The 22,931-nt window shown below is 42.7% G+C and overlaps 1 protein-coding gene and 1 long non-coding RNA gene across 2 annotated transcripts in view; both read right to left on the bottom strand.

Annotated features, from left to right (window-relative positions):
- The window catches only part of LOC137433197 (uncharacterized), a 726,873-nt gene that overhangs the window by 423,485 nt on the left and 280,457 nt on the right, over nt 1-22,931 (bottom strand). The window lies entirely within an intron of this gene.
- LOC144893333 (uncharacterized) overlaps nt 20,899-22,931 on the bottom strand; it is a 30,689-nt gene continuing 28,656 nt past the window's right edge. The window contains exons 4-5 of the long non-coding RNA XR_013624398.1: nt 21,228-21,281; nt 20,899-20,952 (exon numbers count right to left, since the gene is read on the bottom strand). This is a non-coding gene — a long non-coding RNA (uncharacterized LOC144893333). The remainder of the gene's footprint in view (nt 20,953-21,227; nt 21,282-22,931) is intronic.

Here is a 22,931-nt window from a genome sequence, read left to right as displayed (position 1 = left end):
TGGTGGCTTGCGTGACCGTCTTCTTCTTCAAGGCCAAGTTGCTCTTGTGGCGGTCTCCTCGGACATGTTGGGCCAGCTCAGACTTCTGCTTCGCCCGGAAAGTCTTTTCACAAGCTCGACAGAAAGCCGTGTCACTCGACACGTACTTGAAGGTGGCCCCATCGCCGCCAGCGTTGAATTCCTTCAGCCACTTGTCACGAAGAGCAGCACTCATCTTGATAGACTTGTTCACACTTTGTGTACACTCTCTCACTGTAGTACACCGCCTCACTGCTGTACACGCTGGGGACGCAACGCACGCAAGTGGACGCAACGTTTTGTTTTTGAGATCGATCGCAGTTAAAAATTTCGATCGCAGTTAAAAATTTCGAAAAATTCCCTAATTTCTTTTAGCGTTGCCAGACATTTTCGACCAAAAAGGGCATTTTATTTTATTTTTCCCGAAAAAGGGCGAAATATTTTTTTCCTCCGAAAATAGCAAAATTATTTTTTTGCGCGCAAAAAAGCCGTTTTATGTGAAAAAATATTTATTTATTTTTCACATAAAAATCCGATGTATAATAATTACCCTTGCCAGAGGAGAGGGTATTGCATTTGAGTCCATTTGTTACTTGCCGGAATAGATTCCGGCAAGTATGTTGGTTGGTTGGTTGGTTTGTCTGTCTGTTTGTTTGTTTGTTTGTGCACAGTACTACGTCTACATCGTTGCACATTGCATCGCCATACTTTTCACATCTATTTGCCTTGCCCTGGAATAGACTGTGCCCAATTTTTAACTCTCTAGGCCCAAGGTCAAGGTCACCCAAAACGTGAAAATCGTGACCGCAGCGTAAAGCTGGGGCGAGGCGGAGTGATACAGCGGAAGGATTCGACGGTTTAAATGAAGCCGCGATGAGGCAGATTTTCATTGGGACCTTCATCCTGATTTCGTTACTTCCGCCACCAAAGGAGGATGGAGGTTATGTTTTCACCCCTGTCTGTTTGTCCGTTTGTTACTTGCCAGAATAGATTCCGGCAAGTATGTTGGTTGGTTGGTTACTTGCCGGAATAGATTCTGGCAAGTATGTTGGTTGGTTCGTTACTTGCCGGAATAGATTCCGGCAAGTATGTTGGTTGGTTGGTAACTTGCCTGAATAGATTCCGGCAAGTATGTTGGTTGGTTGGTTTGTTACTTGCCGGAATAGATTTTGGGTGGTGAGGGGGCTTGAAGCCAGATTTTAATCTTACAGCCGCCATGTTGGTGCTCGCAGTCACTGCTATGCAAAGCGAAAGACGTCTCAGAGCTGTCACATTCACAATCGCTATGTCGTATGTACTCCCGATACGTGATTCCTTCATTTTAAAAACTACCAAGTCAACAGTTAAAATGATTTTTAGCCGATAGGTGTTACGGCCTTGGCAAGATCAATGGAGACAGCGATCTGTTAGCTCATACACCGCCCAAATAGCTATGTGGAATTCTCTCATGAAGAGATTAAACCCACGTCGTTTGAACTTTGGCAGAGGTCATTATTTACTTTTAATGATGTTTATATACGAATGAAAAAGAAGATAATTGGTTTTGGGTCATCCTTTCCGCATATCTCGTGGGATTGTGAGTTGGAGAAACGACCGTGATGGCGGGGAGTGGGTTGGTATTCTCTGAAGCAGGGATTCAACCCATGTCCTTATGTATTATAATTTTGATCCAAAATGGCCGATAAAAAGTACATTCCGGCAAGTCCTCGGTCTCTGACCGATTTTTCATTTGTCTGTCTGTCTGTTTGTCCGCAAAGAATAAATATGATTTTCTCTGCAACCATTGGTCCGATTGACTGGAAATTTTCACCATCGGTGCATCTACTCCTGTATAATTTTTAAATGATAATTATGACATCATAGGTAACATAGTACAGGCACCATCTTGGAAAAACCGATAAACTTTGCACTTATATATCTCTGAAAGTGCTGCTTAAAAAATATTGAAACATTGTAAAGACAGCTCATTGTAAAGAACTCTCCATGGGGAATAACATATGTTAATGATTATGCCATAGGTGCCTCCATTATGACGTCATGATTCGACAAAAACAAAACTTCATCCGATAAAGATGAAATTTCTTGAGCATCATCTCGGGATGAATTGGTGGAGGGAAAAAAATAACGATGACATAATAGGCCACGTGGTTCGGCCACCATATTTGTTTAAACACAAAAGCCTTAAAAACCACTAAAAACACGTCCTGGTGTTGGTCTGCAATCTCCGATTGTTCTTTCTTGTTTCAATTATTCTTGAAGTGTTGGAGAAACAGATCATGAAAATTGCTTCTCCATTCAGCAGTATAATGGTGTTGATTAAACAGCACAAACTGGTCACAAAGTGACCAACTAAAGCAATCAAAAATGGAATGATGCAATAGTTTACAAAATATGTATGAACACACTGGATGTATTAAATCAATTAAATAAAAGTTTGAAGCAACTGGATGACCCCGTGGGTAACAGAGAGGAGGCAAAACAAATTTCCAGTACTTAAACATCAATTTGAAGAAAAAAAATCATCAAAATATTATTTCCACTTTTATTTAAATTTCAGGACGTGCACCTTTACCAACCTCTTAGTTACTGAAAAAAAACTTTTATTACAAAGCAAAAGTTTTGCACAGAAATAAAGCAAAAACTATATTTGAAGTCTCTTTTGTTCATTCATTAAGGAAGTGAACAAAGTCAAGTCCATGAAATTCTAATCTCAGCTACTGAAAAAAAATCAGAAACCACTAAAGGAGCACTGCTGGGTAATGTTTATAACTCATTAATGATGATCCGCTCTCGAATACACAGAACTATAGCAGTGATATATAACATAAGCATCACCTATTTTAGTTGAATGTTTACAAGAGATACCTCCAGGTGAACAAAGCGAGCTGAAAAAAGATGTGAAGGCAAAAAGCAAAGAATTCGTGGAGAAGTAATAAAGTGCAAGAATCACACCCTTAAAACAAAAGCGAGATGTGACAAGGAAAGTTGAAAGTATTCAAGACAAGTTGTATTCTGTGTTATTCTGAAAGTCGGTAGAACGAGTGACTACATAATAGTTGTTGGGAATGTGGTCCTTATTACGGAAAGGCAGCAGAAGTTTGGCGTGTTGAACTTGATTTTGAAAATGGAGTAGAATTAGTAAATGAAGATGGGAAGGTGGCAGCTGTTTCTCTTCTTTCGGGTTGCTCACTGGGATGGCCAACATTGGTGATCAATTATCCAGGTAGGCAGCACGGCAATCCTTCATCCCTAATCATATACCAGGTCTGCCAGGCACCTCGTGATATGCGGCTGGCACACAATGGCCTACTCTTGGAAAAGACTGTGGGATAATTAATGCCTATCAGTGAAGGACAGCAGGCAGGACACCCAGTACGGCATCGCATCGTACAAATGGCACACCCATCGAAGCAAGGTCTGGCCTGCACAGCATCGGGATGATAGGTAGGAAGTCAAACCCAAACTAGACAGCTCAAGGGTGAGCATGTTTCCTCCGAGCAATCATGTCGGACCTCAAAAAGTGGGTGGTACGTCAGGAGGCATACTTACATGTTTACAATATATATACGTATATATATATATATATATACACAAAAACACACACACACACACACACACACACACACACACACACAGTGCATTCAGAAAGTATTCAGACCCCTTCACTTGTTTCACATTTTGTTATGTTGCAGCCTTATGCTGAAATCGTTTAAATTCATTTTTTCCCTCAACAACCTACACTCAATTCCCCATAATGACAAAGAGAAAACAGGATTTTAGAAAGTTTTGCAAATTTATTAAAAAGAAAAAACTGAAATATCACATTGACATAAGTATTCATACCCGTTGCAATGACACTTGAAATTTAGCTCAGGTGCCTCCCATTTCTCTTGATCATCTTTGAGATGTTTCTACACCTTGATTGGAGTCCACCTGTAGTAAATTCAATTGATTGGACATGATTTTATGAAATTAAAATTGGACATGATTGGACACTCCGCCGATCTGGGCTTTATGGCAGAGTGGCCAGACGGTAGTTTCTCCTCAGTGAAAGACACATGAAAGCCCACAGAATCTTGTTTCTCACAGTCTGAGAGTCCTTTCGGTGCTTGTTTGCAAACTCCAAGCGGGCTTTCATGCGTCTTTCATTGAGGAGAGGCTTCCGTCTGGCCACTCTGCCATAAAGCCCACATCGGTGGAGTGGTGCAGTGATGGTTGTCCTTCTGGAAGTTTCTCCCATCTCCACACAGGATCTCTGCAGCTCAGCCAGAGTGACCATCGGGTTCTTGGTCACCTCTCTTACCAAGTCCTTTCTCCCCCGATTGCTCAGTTTGGCCAGGCGGCCAGCTCTAGGAAGAGTCCTGGTTGTTCCGAACTTCTTCCATTTAAGAATTATGGAGGCCACTGTGCTCTTGGGAACCTTCAATGCAGCAGAATGTTTTTGTAGGCTTCCCCAGATCTGTGCCTCGACACAATCCTGTCTCTGAGCTCTGCAGGCAGTTCCTTCGACCTCACGGCTTGGTTTTTGCTCTGATATGCATTGTCAGCTGTGAGATCTTATATAGACAGGTGTGTGCCTTTCCAAATCATGTCCAATCAATTGAATTTACCACAGGTGGACTCCAATCAAGGTGTAGAAACATCTCAAAGATGATCAAGAGAAATGGGAGGCACCTGAGCTAAATTTCAAGTGTCATAGCAAAGGGTATGAATACTTATGTCAATGTGATATTTCAGTTTTTTCTTTTTCATAAATTTGTAAAACTTTCTAAAATCCTGTTTTCTCTTTGTCATTATGGGGTATTGAGTGTACATTGATGAGGGAAAAAATGAATTTAAACGATTTCAGCATAAGGCTGCAACATAACAAAATGTGAAAAAAGTGAAGGGGTCTGAATACTTTCTGAATGCACTATACATACAGTCACATGAAAAAGTAAGTACACCCCATGTAAAGTTTTGACTTTTTCAACATGTTTCAACATACAGCTATTTGATCTTCATTTAAAAAATATTGATAGATAAAGGTGATAAAATATAACAAATATCATGAAACATTTACATTTTGTAGTCCATTGTATAATTTAAATAAACATAAATGCAAATTTCACATGTGGAAAAAGTAACTACACCACTACATTTATCACTACTTCAAATACCAAAAATTAGAATCAGGTGCACCAGCTCAGGTGCAAATGATTATAGTCGGGTCAATGTAAGGTTTGACCCCAAAAAAATTTATAATAAAGGTTTTTTTGTTTTAGGTGTATCATTAGGTTGTACTAGACCCCTGAAAAAAAGTTTACCAAAATTTGACTCCGGGAAAGTGGTTAATTAGCATATTTTCAAAATGGCACCCCCCCCAAATTTTCAATGTACAGGAAACTTTTTTATAATTCAAATTAGACCCTATAAATGTATTACAAATAGATAGAAACATGGTTGGTTTACATAATGAACACATCAGAAAACTTCTATGACGTCATTATGACGTCAATGATGACGACAATGAATAATACATGCATTTTTATCAACTTTTTTCAACAAATACACACTTTGTGAAAAAAAATTTTTGAAAATTTGATCTGCCTATACAATACAGTATTTTCTGAAAGGTCTGTGAATAATACATGGTTATTGGTAGTGACGTCATGACACCATGCAACCTAGGAACAAATCCCTGCATCACCGTATGACCATATGAAGGGAAATATCATGTCAGCTGGTTGTCCTTACAGAAATAGGCAATGAAATCAAACTCGTCCATAACACACTGAATGTCAGAAACCACTAAGAGCCTTTAAGTTATGACTGTCACATACCATTAGTCATCATCGTCACTGTCTTCTGTGTCATCTTGATCCATTGGACGAACGTTGTTTGGGTTTTCACAGGATTCAAGTTGGCATTCTCCACAAGCAGAGGTGCAAGGTAAACCGTACCTCCTACATGTACAGCGCTGTGTTGTGCAAGCGGTCGTGCAATTGCAATGCACAATCTTTAACAAATTGTCCGGCGCAGGGTTTTTTGCGGTCATAACTGGTGCGAATTGATTGTCCTCAATTTTCCAACCCCAGTCAGTGGCATCCAAATTGCTCTCAAGTCCTAGCCATGTCATTATTTGATAGTACGCACGCAGGGAATGGAATTTTGTCGCAGATGCAGTTGGTGGGAGTCTAGCAGGCGCAACAAAGGATGATGCTGAAACCACTTTCTTTTTAAACACCGAATGTCGCAAAGAAGCAAGATAATCCGTTTGCTTTCCGGAAAACAGTAAAACCATCGACTGGTTACCATGCTGTTCTATTGTGTCCGCTGTCTGGCCAGGTTTGGTAAAAGCAAGTGCACAGGATTTTAACTGTTCATCCCCTTTGGCAACTTTCTCAAAGAATGTTTTCTTTCCCATCCCGAAAACCCGCGATGTGTGCCAATAGCACCGAGCACGTTCATCAACGTATGGAAACTTCCTAACATCAACGTAATGTTCTTCAGGTGGCTCCACTCTGGTGAATTGTAGATTATTTCCGAGGCCTTAAAGAACAAGGGTTGGTCGAATGTCACGATTGGCGCAATCTTGTGTTTCGCTGCTAGGTCACAAATGAAACTAAGTGTGGAGAGTATGCAAGTTGGCTCACTTGGATACATGTCGATCATTGGTAGGAATGTGACAGATGATTTTCCAGGGTGGTCAGATACGCTATGAACTATGTTCATCATTCCCTGCCAGTTGGGTGTGTCCATGTGGAAACAGAATGAGAGCTCCCATAGAATGTCTACAACTGGGACAGGACAGTGAAGTTCTGGAAGTTTTTCAAACATAATGTTACGACGTGCAAATGTGGAGAAGCGATAATCAATGATATCAACCCGTGACATTTCTTTCACATTCAATTTGGAAACGTTTTTCCTATTGACAACATGGGTTGTCACCTGTCCTGGTGTTGTTGCTGCCACCATTCCCATTCCATGGAAGGTTCCTTTTCCATCCAGAGTTATGATATTGTGGTCAACATTATCAGCAGCGAATAATACTGTACCAGATGATCCTTTCCCAAGTAACTCTGGTGCAACCACATCAGCAGCATTTTGCAAGAATCTCTGCACCTCCCCATAAGAAGAGCTAAACCCCATCACAGACAAGGTGTCAATGAGAAATCGTGACTTATAGACATGGTGTAGCTGAGTAGCAAGTCCTATTTGAAGTGGCACTACAAGTGCCCGCGGGCGAACACCTTGTATTATTGACTGCCCGATAGCAGCAGCTTTTTCATCTTTATCTGTCGCCACAAACAGTTTATTCAACATGGTACGCAGTGAAATCGGCAAGTAATCTAATGTAGTGTCTAGTTTGAGGCTCTGCGAAGAAGGATATCGATCAGTGACTGATGGGATTTCAGTCTTGATATCGCACTTCAGGAGCTTGGCAGCTGTAGCAATGATTGCACGTTTCTGACTTTCGGAATCACCATCTTTTGAAGTCTCGAAATAGGTACGAAGTATTTTTGCAGTTTTCCCCCTCATCGTCACTATATCCTGAAGCCCTTCTACTTCCGCTATGCATATAGAATCATTGTAGCGTTCTATCAGTTTTTGCTTCAAATATTGACTTCCATATGGCACAGAGTCTTCTTCAAGTAAGTATTCACCCATTTTGCTCACAAGTTCAGATATCGTAATTTGTTCTTCATCATTGCTTTCCAAATATTCACAAACTGTCACAAATGCTTGTCGCTGGTCCTCGTTTGTGGGCCGCCCGATGTGTTTTGGTTTTTGCACTGCCTCTGATCGAAACTGGTCTGGCATTTCCTGCCCCAATCGAAAGTAGGTATTGCAGCGTTTATGGTAAACACAGTCAGAAGCTTGCAAATTTGTACCAAGATATTCAATTCGACCCTGAACAATATGCGCCCAATCATCGTGTCTTTCTTTGCAATGTTTAACTATCGTCTGAGGGAAACAGTCAGTGAGAATCTTACCGGCACTTTCATCATGTCCATGAGTACCCTTAGAAATTTCATGGCCACAGAAGAGGCAGTCCTTTTTAGGGTCATATGGCCCTAAGCTAATACGGCGGCTCTTCTTCTTTACAGGTGATGATGATTCAGAAGAACGTTTTAAAGCCTGTTTGATTGCTTTTTCATTTGTCCACGAGGATCGACATTTCTTGTGTACTCGTTGGTTTGGTCTTGCGACAACATCATCACAACCCCTTTCTTGGCTTGATTTGTTGATTTTTTCAACACCCTTCCTTGAAAGTTTGGAAACATCAGTGTCCTTGGCGTCTTCCAAACTCGCTTTGCAAATTGGGCAGACGTCTTCGTCAAGCTCTCCGTTATCCAGTTTCAAATCCTGAAACAAAAAATATTTATTTAAGTCTTGGTAGTAAGGAAAAACAGTAATGATTCATGATATCATATGACGTAATTGAGACAGCAACGTCATTATGACGTCACAATGACGTCATAGAAATTTTCTGATGTGTTCATTAGGTAAAGCAACCATGTTTCTATCTATTTGTAATACATTTATAGGGTCTAAATTGAACAAGAATTTTTTTTTCTGTACATTGAAAATTTTGGGGGTGCCATTTTGAAAATATGCTAATTAACCACTTTCCCGGAGTCAAATTTTGGTAAACTTTTTTTCAGGGGTCTAGTACAACCTAATGATACACCTAAAACAAAAAAACCTTTATTATAATTTTTTTTGGGGTTAGGCCCTTATTTTTCATATATTGACCCGTCTATTAGAACATCTTAGAGATGATCTTGGAGGAACCTGTCTTATTTAAACCTGACATTTAGTTTGGTTTGCTTTTTGTTGTTGAAGTGTACGGCGTCAACATGCCTAGATCAAAAGAGCTCTCTGAGGCCTTCATAAAGAAGGTTATAGATGCCTATGAGTCTGGGAAGGGATTTAAAAAGATCTCCAAACAATTTGAAATCAATCATTCGACTGTCCGGAAGATCATCGACAAGTGGAGAAGATTCCAAACAACTGCCAACTTGTTCAGGCCAGGCCGCCCCAGCAAGTTCAGCCCGAGAGCAGTCCGCAAGATGCTGAAAGAAGTCTCAAAGAACCCCAGAATGTCATCACGGGACCTACAGGTAGCTCTTGCCACTGTTGATGTCAAAGTGCATGAGTCTACCATTAGAAAGAGGTTGCACAAATTTGATCTACATGGGAGGTGTGCCAGGAGGAAACCTTTCCTGTCCAGAAAGAACATCAGGGCAAGACTAAAGTTTGCCAATGAACACCGAGGCAAAGACCAGCACTTCTGGAACAATGTGCTCTGGACGGATGAGTCAAAGGTAGAGCTATTTGGCGACAGTACCAGAAGACATGTTTGGCGAAAACCAAAGACAGCATTTGACCACAAGAACCTGATACCAACTGTAAAGCATGGTGGTGGAAACATTATGGTTTGGGGCAGCTTTGCTGCATCAGGGCCTGGGCAGCTCACCATCATAGAATCCACTATGAATTCTTCATTGTACCAGAGGGTGCTTGAGGATAATGTGAGGCCACCTGTCGGAAAGTTGAAGTTCGACCAAAGGTGGACCTTGCAACATGACAATGACCCTAAACATACCAGTAAATCCACCAAGGAATGGCTGAAAAGAAAGAAATTGAGGGTTCTGGAATGGCCAAGTCAAAGCCCGGATCTAAATCCCATCGAGATGTTGCGGGGGGATTTGAAACGAGCTGTGCATGCAAGAAACCCCTCAAACATCGCACAGCTGAAATAATTCTGCATGGAGGAGTGGGCAAAAATCTCTCCCAGTCGATGTCAGAGACTGGTAGACAGTTATAAGAAACGCCGACTTGAGGTTGTTTCTCCCAAAGGGGGCAATACCCCCTTTTAGAGCCAAGGGTGTACTTACTTTTTCCACATGTGAAATTTGCATTTATGTTTATTTAAATTATACAATGGACGACAAAATGTAAATGTTTCATGATATTTGTTGTATTATATCACCTTTATCTATCAATATTGTTGAAATGAAGATCAAATAGCTGTATGTTGAAATATGTTGAAAAAGTCAAAACTTTACATGGGGTGTACTTACTTTTTCACGTGACTGTGTGTATATGTGTATGTATGTATGTATGTATGTATGTATGCATGTGTGTGTGTGTGTGTGTATGTATATATATATATATATATATATGTTAGTTTTGAATATCTCCATGAATCTTTCTATAATGGATGTAATCGCTGATTTTAAGACCAATGGACAAGTAAAATGAAATAAAGGTTTATAAAGAAGTGTGGATATCTTGGTGCAGTTTATCATGTGCTCGCCCAATGTGTCATGCAGAGGGACAGAAAGTGGGAGGGAGAGAAAGAGGGAGGGAGAGAAAGAGGGAGGGAGAGAGAGGGAGGGAGAGATAGGGAGGGAGAGAGAGGGAGGGAGAGAGAGGGGGGGAAAAAACAAGACAATCAAACTCTCCACTCTAATTTACGGCACTTAATATTTTATCACAATTTGGAATTTAAAATTACAAATTGAAGATGAAGTGGAATAATTTGGAAAGTTTAAGCCTTCGTCAGAACCACTGTTTTTCCTGGAATAATGCTTATTTGCATTTGCCATCGGTTTTGTTTCTTTATTTTCCAGTTTGACTTCGGACAATCATACCAAAAGATGCAATTTGCTGTCTATTGTCTGTCCGACTGCGGTATCATACATTCGGTTGTTACTTATCAAATCTCAACCAAACTTGGCAGAGGGACTTAGGGTCACACAACGGAGATTGTAGCAACTTAATTTGCCCCCCCCCCCCCCACCTCCCCAAGGGGAATTTCTGCCTTGGACAAACTCCGTGTTAAGGTATATAAATAGCTCAACATGGCGTCTCGTGGGCCGCACCTACCGGTAAACGTTATTATAATCAAAAACTATTCTGTCAATTCAGTAAAAGTATATAATTGAAAACAGCTGAGACTTGGAAGTCAGTAAAACGGACGTTTCGGCAAGTATCTACTCGCCATAGTCAAGGCAGATGTTGAAGTGAATGATAAGCTTGAGCATCGCCATGTCACCTCAGCAGGTGGTAAGGTGGGTTGGTGTGTACACAAATCCGGGCAACATGTGACAGTTGCAGACGGCATACGAGAGATGTTGTAGCCTTGTCCCACGTACGTGACAAGATGAAATCGCAAAACGCCCTTTTATTGAGAGATGATGAATCAACTCTTTCCCAAATGGATTCTTTACACCTCCAGCAAACCACATTTTTTCCTCTGTCTAAGATGCCCACTTGACAGCTATCAAAGCTGTGTCCATGCAGGTTCAAGTGCGTTTATACAGCGCCTGCACAAAGTATTCACACACCTTGACCTTTTTCACATTTTCTTGTGTTACAGCCTAAATTTAGAATGGTTTAAATTGATATGTTTTGTCACTGATCTACACATAATACCTCATAATGACAAAGTGGTCGTTTTTTGAGAAATGCTTACAAGACAATTGAAAATGGAAAGCTGAAATTTGTTAAGTCAAAAAGTATTCAACACCTTTGCTATAACACTGCAAGTTGAGTTCAGGTGCATCAAATTTCGTTTTGTCATCCTTGAGATGTCTTTTTTTTCTTTTTTCTTTTTTTGTGTACAACATCGAGGCTCGTGAAAGAGCTAACATTAATCACACAAAAAGTCAAACCAACACATAAAACACAAAATAAGGGAAGCGGTAGACAAGATGGGGAGAGAGGCGGAAGGACACAAACACAACATTTGAGAGCAGGGACATCGAGAGAAATGTGGGAGGGAGAGGGCTTGGTGAGAGGTGGGAGAGGTATAAAACATATGGACACTGCAAGGACTTCCAGGAAAGAAATTGGAATTTCGAAAAAGTGTATCTGGGGTGAATTAGCATGGGTAAAAAAGATCAAGGTTTTGGATGGGGGAAGATAAGAGATGGTGGTGAACCGCTGTTTTAAAGACCTGGAGGGAGGAATGGGATTGAAGGGAGTGGGGGAGTTTGTTCCAGAGGCGGGAGAAAAGGGGAATTAAAGAGTGAAGGTGAGCAGAGAGCCTAGATTTTGGCAGTTTAACCATAAGAGGGTTGCTGGCAGATCTTGTGTGACCTGTAGGAATATTTGGGGGACAGAGCACAGAGAGAGCTGGGGGAGCAAGGCGGAGAGGTGTCGGTAGAAGACAGAAAGGCCACCAACATGCCTGCGGTGAGTGAGTGAAAGGCCCTCGGAGTTAGCTTCATCGCAGGAGATTCCAATATTCTGAAAGCTTTGGTTTCAACAGCGTGAAGCCGAGCGAGGTGTGAGGCAGGAGCACCGGCCCAGAGGGGGGAACAGTATTCCATTGAGCTGCGGATGAAAGCCTTGTATGTGGTGAGGAGCTCAGGTGTGCCAAAGAAGGACGTCGCACAACGGAGGATGCCCAGTCGGCGACTGGCTTTGGAGGCCAGCTTGGAAATGTGGTTTTCCCAAGAAAGATCATGGCAGATAGTGAGACCCAAAAGCTTGAGCAACGGAACTTCTTGGGGAGGATTGTTGAGAAAGTAGATGGGAGGGTTTTCCAGTCGGTCTTTTCGGAGAGACATTGTAAGAGTGTGAGATTTGTCAGGATTGAAAGACATGTTCCACTTGTTTGACCAGTCTGTGATTTTGTCCAGGTCTGCAGAGAGTGAGGAGGCTGCAGACTGCCGATCTGAGGGATGAGGAATGGAGCGGAAGACAGTGGAGTCATCAGCAAAGAGATGGAGAGGATTTTTCAGAGTCAGATAGATCATTGATGAAGACCAGAAAAAGCACAGGGCCCAGAACACTGCCTTGGGGAACTCCAGCCAGAACAGGAAGGGGAGATGAGAGAAATCCATTCAGGGCCACACATTGACTACGACCAGAAAGGAAGTCTGCAAGCCAAGCGTGGAGATTTCCATGGATACCATAGGAGGAGAGTTTGGTGAGCAGAGCGGGGTGCCAGACCGTATCGAAGGCACGTGATATGTCAAGGGAGACAGCTCTGATTTCCTGTTTGGCATTGAGGACCTCCATCCATTGTTGAGACAGCAGAAGCAACATGTCCAGAGTAGAATGACCTGCTCTGAATCCAAATTGATGATCGGAGATCAAGCCATTGGAGAAGAGGAAGGATTTGATGACTGAAGCAATGATCGATTCCATGACTTTGCTGCTAATTGGGAGCAGGCTGATTGGTCTGTAGTTGCAAGGATCTGTTTTTGAACCTTTTTTGTGTAAAGCAGTAATGTTTGCTGATTTCCAAGATGCTGGCAGATGACCTTGAGCAACAGAGAGGGTGAAAAGAACAGAGAGAGGGTGAGATAGAGCGGTAGAGCAGGATTTTAGGACCCTTGGGCTGATGCCGTCTGGTCCAGTTGCAGAATCAGAGTCGAGGTTTGACAAAAACTTCTCCACCTTGTCAGGAGAGAAGGACACAGAGTCCAGGAGCAGTTGGGTTCGACTGGGTAAGGTGGGAACAGAGAGAGATGGGTTTGGGACTCAAGATTTTGAGGCAAACACAGAGTTGAGGCATTCGGCTTTGTCACGTGCAGTGTCAACTGTGTAGCCATTTGAGGTGAGGGAGGGGATGGAGGGGAAACAAACACCAGAAACGGATTTGACCAGACGCCAACAGGATTTGGAGAAAGGAGACAGGTTTGAGAGTTCATTCTTGAGTGTGGAGAGACAGCACTTCTTGGCACTCCTGAGGGTAGACACACACTTGTTCCGAGCTTGGTGGAAGGAACTGAGATTGCCTTCAGTTGGATTTGCCTTCCAAGAGGCAAAGGCAAGTTGTTTCAGGGAAACTGCCTCGCCACAGGACCCAGTGTACCATGGACGGGAGAACGGGTAAGACAACTGAAGACGAGATGGGATAAATCTGTGCATGAGAGAGAGCCGTTTGCTTTGGAAGAATTGATGTCAGAGGCAGTGGAGATGGGAGACCAGTCCAGATGATTGATGGCTGCTTGCAGACCGTGCCAGTCAGCCTGAGTGAAATGCCAGACTCGTCGGCGCTGAGGAGGCTCTCTGAGAATGGCCAGAGAGATGTCCACTTTGACAAGCACATGATCAGAAGAACCGATTGGAGCAGAAGAAGAGCAGCAGACATTTGAAGGGAAGTTTGTCATAACCAAATCTAGAAGAGAAGATACTCCATTGACTGAGATCCGGGTCAAGAAATTGACAGATTGTGTCAGTCCCAATGAGTCACAGAAGTCCTTTGCTGAGGTGCCATGGCTGGTGAGAGAGGAACCCACACCCAGTCAGCTGGCATGATGACAGTTGAAGTCGCCACATATGCGGAAGAGAGAGTTGGGATGAGTTGATGGAAGTTGGTCCATGTGATCAGACAGCGACATGTAAATGGAATCATCACTGTTTGGAGGACGGTACAGAACACATATGAACAAAAGGTGGGAGCATAGAGGAAGCTGTAGCCAGAGGTACTCCTGGGGGTGGGGTGGAGAGAGGGCAGAGCAAGGAGAGTGAGGAAGAGAGTTTTTGATAAAGATAGCAACCCCACCACCAGGACGAGGCTCAGGTCTATCATACCGGAGGAGGGAGTAACCAGGAAGAGATATTAAGGAATCAGAGACATCTTGAAGGAGGAAAGTTTCTGTTAATCAGATCAAGTCTGGATTGTCAGAAGCAACCTGAATGGAGAGATCAATCAGGTTTGAGCGAAGGCCCCCGGATGTTTGAGGTCCATATCGTGAATGAGGAGAGAGGGGGAGCAACGGGTGCAGGAGAGGGAAGGGGAGGGGTAGGGTCAGATGAAGGAAGAGAGGGGGAGGTCGGGAGAGCAGTTGATAGTGTGTCAGACATTACAGAAGAGTTACAAGAAAGGGAAGGATGAGGAGGACGAAAGGTTTGATGGTGATGGGATGAGGCACAGTGAGGGGTTCTTTGAGGGGGGGGGGGGCAGAGGAAAGTAGAAGGTTGGGGGAGGTGGAGGTATGAGATAGAAGGGAGATGAATTGGGGAGGAGGCAGCTTTGAGAAGGATGTGGGAGGGGGGAGAATTGGAGAGGGATGGTGGGGGGGGGGGGGGAGATTTGATGGGGGGGTTGGGGGGGAGTTTTGAAGGGGAGTGGTTAGGGGGGAGTTTAGGAGGGGAGAGGCAAGGGAGGAGATTTGGAAGGGAGGGGAAAGGGGGGCGTTAAGGGTCTCTACTTGATTGGAGTCCACCTGTGACCAATTCAATTGATTGGATATCATTTAGAAAGAAATACACTTTTCCATATAAGGTCCCACAGTTGACAGTACATGTCAAAGCAAAAACTCTTCCACAAAGTCTAATGAACTGTCCATATGACTCAGAAATAGAATTGTGAGGAGGCATAGATCTGGGGAAGGGTATAAAACAATTTCTGGAGTGTTGAAAGTTCCCAAAAGCATAGTTAACTACATCATTAGGAAATTGAAAGAATATGGAACTACCCCAACTCTTCCTAGAGCTGGCCGTCCAACCAAACTAAGCAACCGGGCAAGGACCTTGGTCAGGGAGGTGACCAAGAACCCAATGACCACTCTGACAGAACTACAATGTTCCTTGGCTGAGATGGGAGAACCTGTTGGAAGGACAAGTCTCTGCAGCACTTCACACATCTAGGCTTTACCAGGGAGTGGCCAGATGGAAGCCACTCCTGAGAAAAAGGCACATGATAGCACCAGTGGAGTTTGCAAAAAGACACGTGAAAGACAGAGCATGTGGTAAAATATTCTGTGGTCTGATGAGACGAAAATTTAACTCTTTAGCCTAAATGCAAAGCACTATGTTTGGCAGAAACTGAACACATCTCATCACTCATCTAACACTATCCCTACCATGAAGCATGCTATGGTGATGCTTTTCAGCAGCAGTGATTTGGAGACTTGTAAGGATAGAAGCAACAATGAATTAAGCCAAAGACAGGCAAAATCTTGATGAGAACTTGCTTTAGAGTGGAAAATAACTGAGACTGCGGCGAAGATTTACATTGTAACAGGATAATGACCCCAAGCATACAGCCAAAGAAACACTGGAATGGCTTCAGAACAATAACATGAAAGTCCTTGAGTGGCCCAGGCAAAGCTCAGACCTGATTCCCATTGAGAATCTGTGGAAAGACTTGAAGATTGCTGTTCACCGTCACTCCCCATCCAACTTGACAGAGCTAGAGTAAATCTGAAAGGAAGAATGGGTGAAACTCCCCAAGTCCAGATGTTTTTTTATGTTGAAGGCTCCAGCCATGGTCTATATAATCCTCATCGAGGCCAGGCCTTGAATAAAATAACTGCATTGATAAATGCGAGGAAAGAGAAATAAAAGAGGGAGAATGTAAAGGTGAGGAGTGAAAATGAGTAAGAAAAGTGTATGATGAAAAGTGTTTGAGGTTTGTTTACAAGAAAGAGGTGGAAGCTAGGCTAGGTTGTAGCTGTAGTTTGAGTGAGACAGAAAGTAAGACCAGCAATCCTGACACGAAGAGTGCAAGATGGTTCCGGGCACCACTTTAACGCTCCCCAAGTCCGAACAGTAGTACTACCCTGAGCGGTTGCTGTCGACAACCTACTACCTAAAAAAACTGGTTTAACCGGATGGGTGTTTTTTTAGGAGATGCCATCTCCTTACTGGATGGCCATTGGCTCACTAAGGGAGCTCATCTGCCCTTTAACAGCTATTATTTTTAGTCCTGCAGGGTGTCACAGTCACCCTTCCGCACTGGCAAGCCAATAAGGGTATTCGGTTTAGTCATCGATGACTCGACTATGCTGCAGGTAGCACTGAATTGCATGTTATCAGTGGCAGTCAAGAAAGAGAGTGACCTGCATGAGAAACAGGTGTGATGTGAGGATGTGAGGAGATGTGAAAATGAGGTGTGCAAAGCTGAGACAGACATACCCAAGAACCCCCAAAACTGTAATCGCTGCCAAAGGTGCTTCTACAGGGTATTGACTCAGGGGTTTGAATACTTACATGTATGTAAATTAGATATTTCTGGATTCCATCTTTAATTATTTTGGAAAAATTTGTAAAACAAATTCCACTTTGACACTTTGGCATACTATGTGTTGATCAGTGACAAAAAAATCTCAATTTACTCAATTATAAATTCAGGCTGGAACAACAAAATGTGAAAAACGTCAAGGGTTGTGAATATTGTTGTGAATATTTTCAAGTCAAGGCTGAATATTCAAGTTGTGAAAGTTGTGAATATTCAAATCATGGCTGAAGGCACTGTATAATGACGTGGAGAGTTGGGGAGGGCGGGGGGGGGGGGGGGGGGGTTGGAGGAGGGGGAGCAGAGAAAAGTCGAAAAGTTGTGGGGAGAGGGCAGAAGTCCAGTCTTTTATTCAAATATCATTTGTATTCTTGTTGAGTAAGATCCTGGTGTTTGTACATTTGGAGGCAGTGTATCTGTTTAAAGGAATGACAGTTATTCCACTCACTCTTCTTTTTAACTGCTTCTGCTAAATGGTTCTCGTAAGTGGTCACTGGAGCCAAACAAAAAGGTCAACTTCTTACGGAGAAACATTTATTGCAAATACACATGTATGTTAAACTATAGCAAATTTAGCAGAGTCATACTACACATGAATGTGTTTGAATCATGATGCAGAAATAATATAATTAAATTGCCCCCCAGTGGCTCTCCAATCCTGCTTTCCCATTGAGCAGTGAAGTTGAGCTCAGAGAGGTCGATATAATCAGTCGAACAATTAAACACAAGTTATAAGGCAACCGTTTCATTCTTTGTGCGTTGATATACAGACTTGGCATTTAATATGGAATATATTTTTTTTCTTGACTTGGGTTTACTTTCTTAACTCAATATATCAATCTGGTGAGTTTCTTTCACACTTTGGTGATTTATTTGTTGAAAGAACCATGTTACTGATTGTCTGTCGCAGCAAGAAGTCAACAACAGGATTATATCACAGGTGGCGTGGCAAAATGCATGGACAGGTGCATTTGATGATTGGCTTCACAGTCGGGTATACAAGGGTTGTTGCGTTCTGTATCAGTGGAAAACAACTGCTGCACGTCTCCAAAAGTTATTGCCGCTTCCTCTGGAGATGGTCCGTCAACTCGACAATGCCGTTTGTCATGGAGTGGTGGCTTTACGAAATTATGGCATGAAACAGCGTGCTATTGCTCGGCAGTATGGCATCACTCAAGGTCAGGTGTCAAAGATCCTGAAACGAAATGCTCAGAGGGGTGTCCCTACTCCAATACCGAGGCCAGGACGTCCCCGCAGAACCACAAGGAGGGATGATCGCCAGCTGCACCGGTTAGTCCGCAATGGCCATACCAAGTCAGCTAATCGGCTTAGGGCTGAGTGACAGCAACTGACAAATGTGCCTGTATCCAGAAGGCTAGTCAACCAATGACTGGTTCAAGCAGGCTATCGTGCCAGGCGGCCACTGAGAAAGCCACGCCTGACCAGACAACACCACCAGCGCCGATTGCAGTGAGCCAGAGAGCACCGTCAATGGCAGCCAGGACACTGGAATCACGTGATCTTCAGTGACGAGTCTAGATTTCTGGTCTATCGTCAAGATGGCAGCGTCCGAGTGCGCAGACAAGTGCATGAAGCCTACAACAAAGCTTGTATAGTGCCAAGAGTCCAAGCTGGAGGTGGTGGGGTGACCGTTTGGGCTGCTTTTCATGCAGGGGGCAAAACTGACCTGGTTGTTCTGAATGGAAACCTGAACCAGTTCAAGTACATGGTCATTCTGGAAGAAACATTGCTTCCATTTGCTCGTGCAGCCTTTCGAGGAAACTTTTTCTTCCAAGATGACAATGCACGGCCTCATCGTGCTCGCATGATCCAACACTTTCTTGCTGACCGTGGTGTAGAGCATATGGAGTGGCCTGCCATGTCCCGGATATGAATCAGATAGAGAACTTGTGGGCAGAATTAACGCGTCCAATCGACAACTTGGACCAGCAGCCTACCTCTGTGCGTGAATTGCAGCAGACTATTGTCACTGCATGGCAAGCGATTCCTGTCCAAACCTTGGCAAATCTCGTGAACAGCATGCCTCAACGTGTACGTGCTCTCCTGAATGCTCATGGCGGTTACACGAAGTACTGAACTAATTTTACTGTCCGTAATCCCAGTCATAATTTAGCTTTTGTTTTTGTTGAAAAAAAATCTGGCTCATGTGTAAAATAAAGCGATACTTCTGGAAAACGTACAGAAGTTTAACACAGTACTGTCCATGAATTGAGTTCGATATCAGTTTACATCACTTTCAAGGATAAATTTATTTGCTTCGAAATGTCAAATGTGGTTTTTCTTTCTTTTAAAGGTCACATTAACAAAATATAGAATAATTTCAACATAATTCCAATGAACTTTTGGTTCTAAGTCATCTTGAAAAGTAAGTTCACCCCACAAAAAAAATATTCCATATTAAATGCCAAGTCTGTATATATATATATATATATATATATATATATATATATATATATATATATATATATATATATATATATATATATATATATATATATATATATATATATATATATATATATATGTATGTATATATATATATATATATATATATATATATATATATATATATATACACACACATATATACATATATATATAAATAAAAAGCATAGTAGAAAGGGTGGATTGGGAGAAGAAAAAGGCAGACATCAGTTGCTTTGCTGTGGACAATGCCATAGCAATCTTTTGTGTACGCTTGAGGTCTATCTTTTAAATTAACACAAGTTTGGACAACACTTTCTGGACAGACATTGATGGATGCATAGAGTTTTATGACACAAATAAACAGCTGGATTTGCACACGGCTAAGAAACTGACCATCTCATGAAATTTGGGGATGCTGAAGTTGGTGGTGGAATATTTCCATATCCTGACCATACCTTCACTTAGTCATCTTCATAACAAACCCATGCCTGCAGTGTTCCAACTTTCTCCATGTCGGAGCATGTTTAAAAGTACACAATTTAAACTCACCCGTAATCTCATCCCATTTGGACGACACCTGCACAGCCAAAAGCTGAGCATACCAGCAGCAATTCCAAGCAACCTACAGTATCCTACATAGCATATGCAATGCCTACATTTCCTGCTGCCATCTCTTGCCAATAAGTGTCCTGGACTGCTTTGGGCTGCAGCATACTAATCATGGGGAAAAAAATATTTTCAAGCACACTTGATAATAACTGCTCACAACATTACCATCAACATTACCAATTGTGGTGCAAAAACAGTAACGGCACAATCTGCACAGGATAATGCAGACTCTGTTTGCGGAAAGATTCATGGCCTCACCGCAAAGGCAGCATTATGGCCAAGAAAGTGTTGAAGCCCCACCAGTTTACTGCACATTAAACCCCACACATTCTCCCCCAATCGTACCTCACATACATCACAAAACTAATTAAGAAATAATCTAGGAACTACTGTTTCATCGTTATCTGCAGGGTGTGACACATTAATATTAATTAATTGCTTTTTCCATCGTGGACATTAACTCAATTCTTATATTTGATTAAATTAAATTGTGGATGCAAAAGATTCCACATGTCCTTTAGGTGCGAAACGCACATCCGCTGGCTTTCTTACCTTCCTGCCTTTTTCTCCCGGCAATCCAGGCAACCCATCAAACCCACGAATTCCCTGGAAGGCAAAAAACAAATCTGATGGTGTTTTAAGAGAACCCGTGTGGAAAGCGAATATTACATGAACAATCCCAAATGGCAATGATGTTTCTTCTTTTTGACTGATGGAAGCTTGTTAACACAAACATTGTTTATACCATGTACATTTGTGTATGGAGTAGCAAGCACAGACTATAATTTTAGCAAAACAAAATGGCACAGCTGTATGCACAGATCGATGTCCTTTGTGTTTAAAAACACTCGTACCGTTTTTCCTGACTCTCCAGATAATCCACGTGTACCATCAGCCCCCATTGTGCCCTGAAAACAACACAATATTAAACAAAATCATACCTGCCCCACGAAATGAACCAAAGGTCGGTTATCCCAATGGTATTTTAATACCGCGGTTGACAGATCATGTCGTATTACATGTGAATCATGCTACATTAGGGAGGAAATGCAAGTTACTTTGATGGTTGATATAAGCATGGGTTCGTACTTCCTGCCATTGGTCAGCCATTAAAATCTAAATTTCAGGATATTCTGCATCTATGCATCCGACATATCCCATGGCCTAGCCCATGACCCCTTACCCTGCGGCCTCGTTTTCCCAGTGGTCCCGACGTCCCTCGAACACCACGAGGACCCTGCGAATGTAAAGGGAACATTTTATTAGAAATAGCAGAAGTCGGGCAGAATGGCAGCTAAGTTGGTATTGATCCAAAATCAGCAAACACAATATCCAATAAATATTTCCATTCCATGAGTGCAGTGAATTCGATTATATTTTGCCTTTTGAGGTTAGTTGGCCATTTTGTGAATGCAACAACGACATAGAATACTGATGAAACAAAAGGACAATTGTCCAAATAATACTTGTAAATGGACCTGAAATGCAAAGGATTTCATACAAACTCCCCTTCGGCTTATCTCTCTGGTATTTTGCTCTCCAATGTATTATTACATTTATGGGGGTAGGCAATGAAATACCTTTGTCCAGGTAGAATGTATGGGGTAGTGTGCTCTGAATGTCGTGAAGAAGAAGAAACCTTCCTGTAACTAAGTAGGGTCACATGTCACGTAAGTGTATATTTGTCTCCATGCGAGGGGTGGAGCTATGCTAATAAGTTCGGGTTTAAGGGTATCTCTCGTTTCTTACAACGCTTACAACACCAGCCATGCAATCAGAGCCTACAATTAAATAAACCACACAACCGCCAACCAGATCAGGACATTCGACCACTACACGACCCAGCGAATCATCTCGATGGGTGAGAAGAGGGCCGTGAGGCCACACCTCAAAGGAAGATTGGTTAAGAAATGATGGGGTGAGCGGGTGGCACTCGGTAGTTGGAGCGCACGTGACGTCAGAGAGAACATTCGAGCGCCAAGGAACAAAAAGGCAGAGCACCACCATTTTCTCTCTCTTGGTTTGGGGTTTCATAACAAGCAGTCACATTTACTCTCTTGCGATGGGTTTGATTGCAGGCAGATGCTCATTTACTCTCTTGTCCTGGCCTTCATTGTGAGCGGACACATCCTTCTCTTTCCTCTCCTTGGTGTTGGCTCGTGACGGCTGCGTTTCCTGCCGCATGCACCTGGGAAGTTTGGGACGGTCGAAGCTTGGTGCGGCCGAGCGAGAAGGATGTGGGAGGAGCTCGGGCCTGTTCGCTTCACATCGGCGGCTGGCAGTGAATGCGACTTCGCACCAACGCGTTTTCCCACGCAGGACCTTTGACGACCCCGGACAGTCAAGGAGACCAGAGCTGAATCCCAGCTAACATTACACACATTTTACTTTCGTTATTTTATCATCCCCTTGTGTGTAATTGTGTCTGAGTTGAGGATCCTCAATTTAGGAATTTTAGTTTTACCGCACATTATTTGTTATCCTGAAATTACATTCATTAAATCATTATTTGTTACATTTTACATTCCTCGTCTTGTCCGTTTATTTGTTTGTGGTTCGGAAAACCAGCGTCGCATCCAGCCGTACAGGTAAGCTCTCGCTGCCCTCCAACCCCCCCCCCCCCCCCCCCCCGCGCGTGTCACTACCGCCATAGTTGAGTATACGCATCGGAGTTGAAGCTCGGTTGGCCATCCGTCACCCAGGGGTGTTAATCCCGGGGACACGACAGTATTATCAGGCATTATCTCGTATAACATGGAATAGACTGACAGGATAACTCAGAGAATCAGAGGTTATGACTCCCAATGGCATGGCATGTGATTAGAAATGGTCTTCTTGGTGTGTTGACATCAATGTGTTCCATTACAGAACATGCACCAATCGGAGG

Source organism: Myxine glutinosa, chromosome 8 (assembly GCF_964187855.1).
Source record: "Myxine glutinosa chromosome 8, kmMyxGlut1.1, whole genome shotgun sequence".
Classification (NCBI taxonomy): domain Eukaryota; kingdom Metazoa; phylum Chordata; class Myxini; order Myxiniformes; family Myxinidae; genus Myxine; species Myxine glutinosa.
This window is presented reverse-complemented; position numbering and strand designations above follow the sequence as displayed.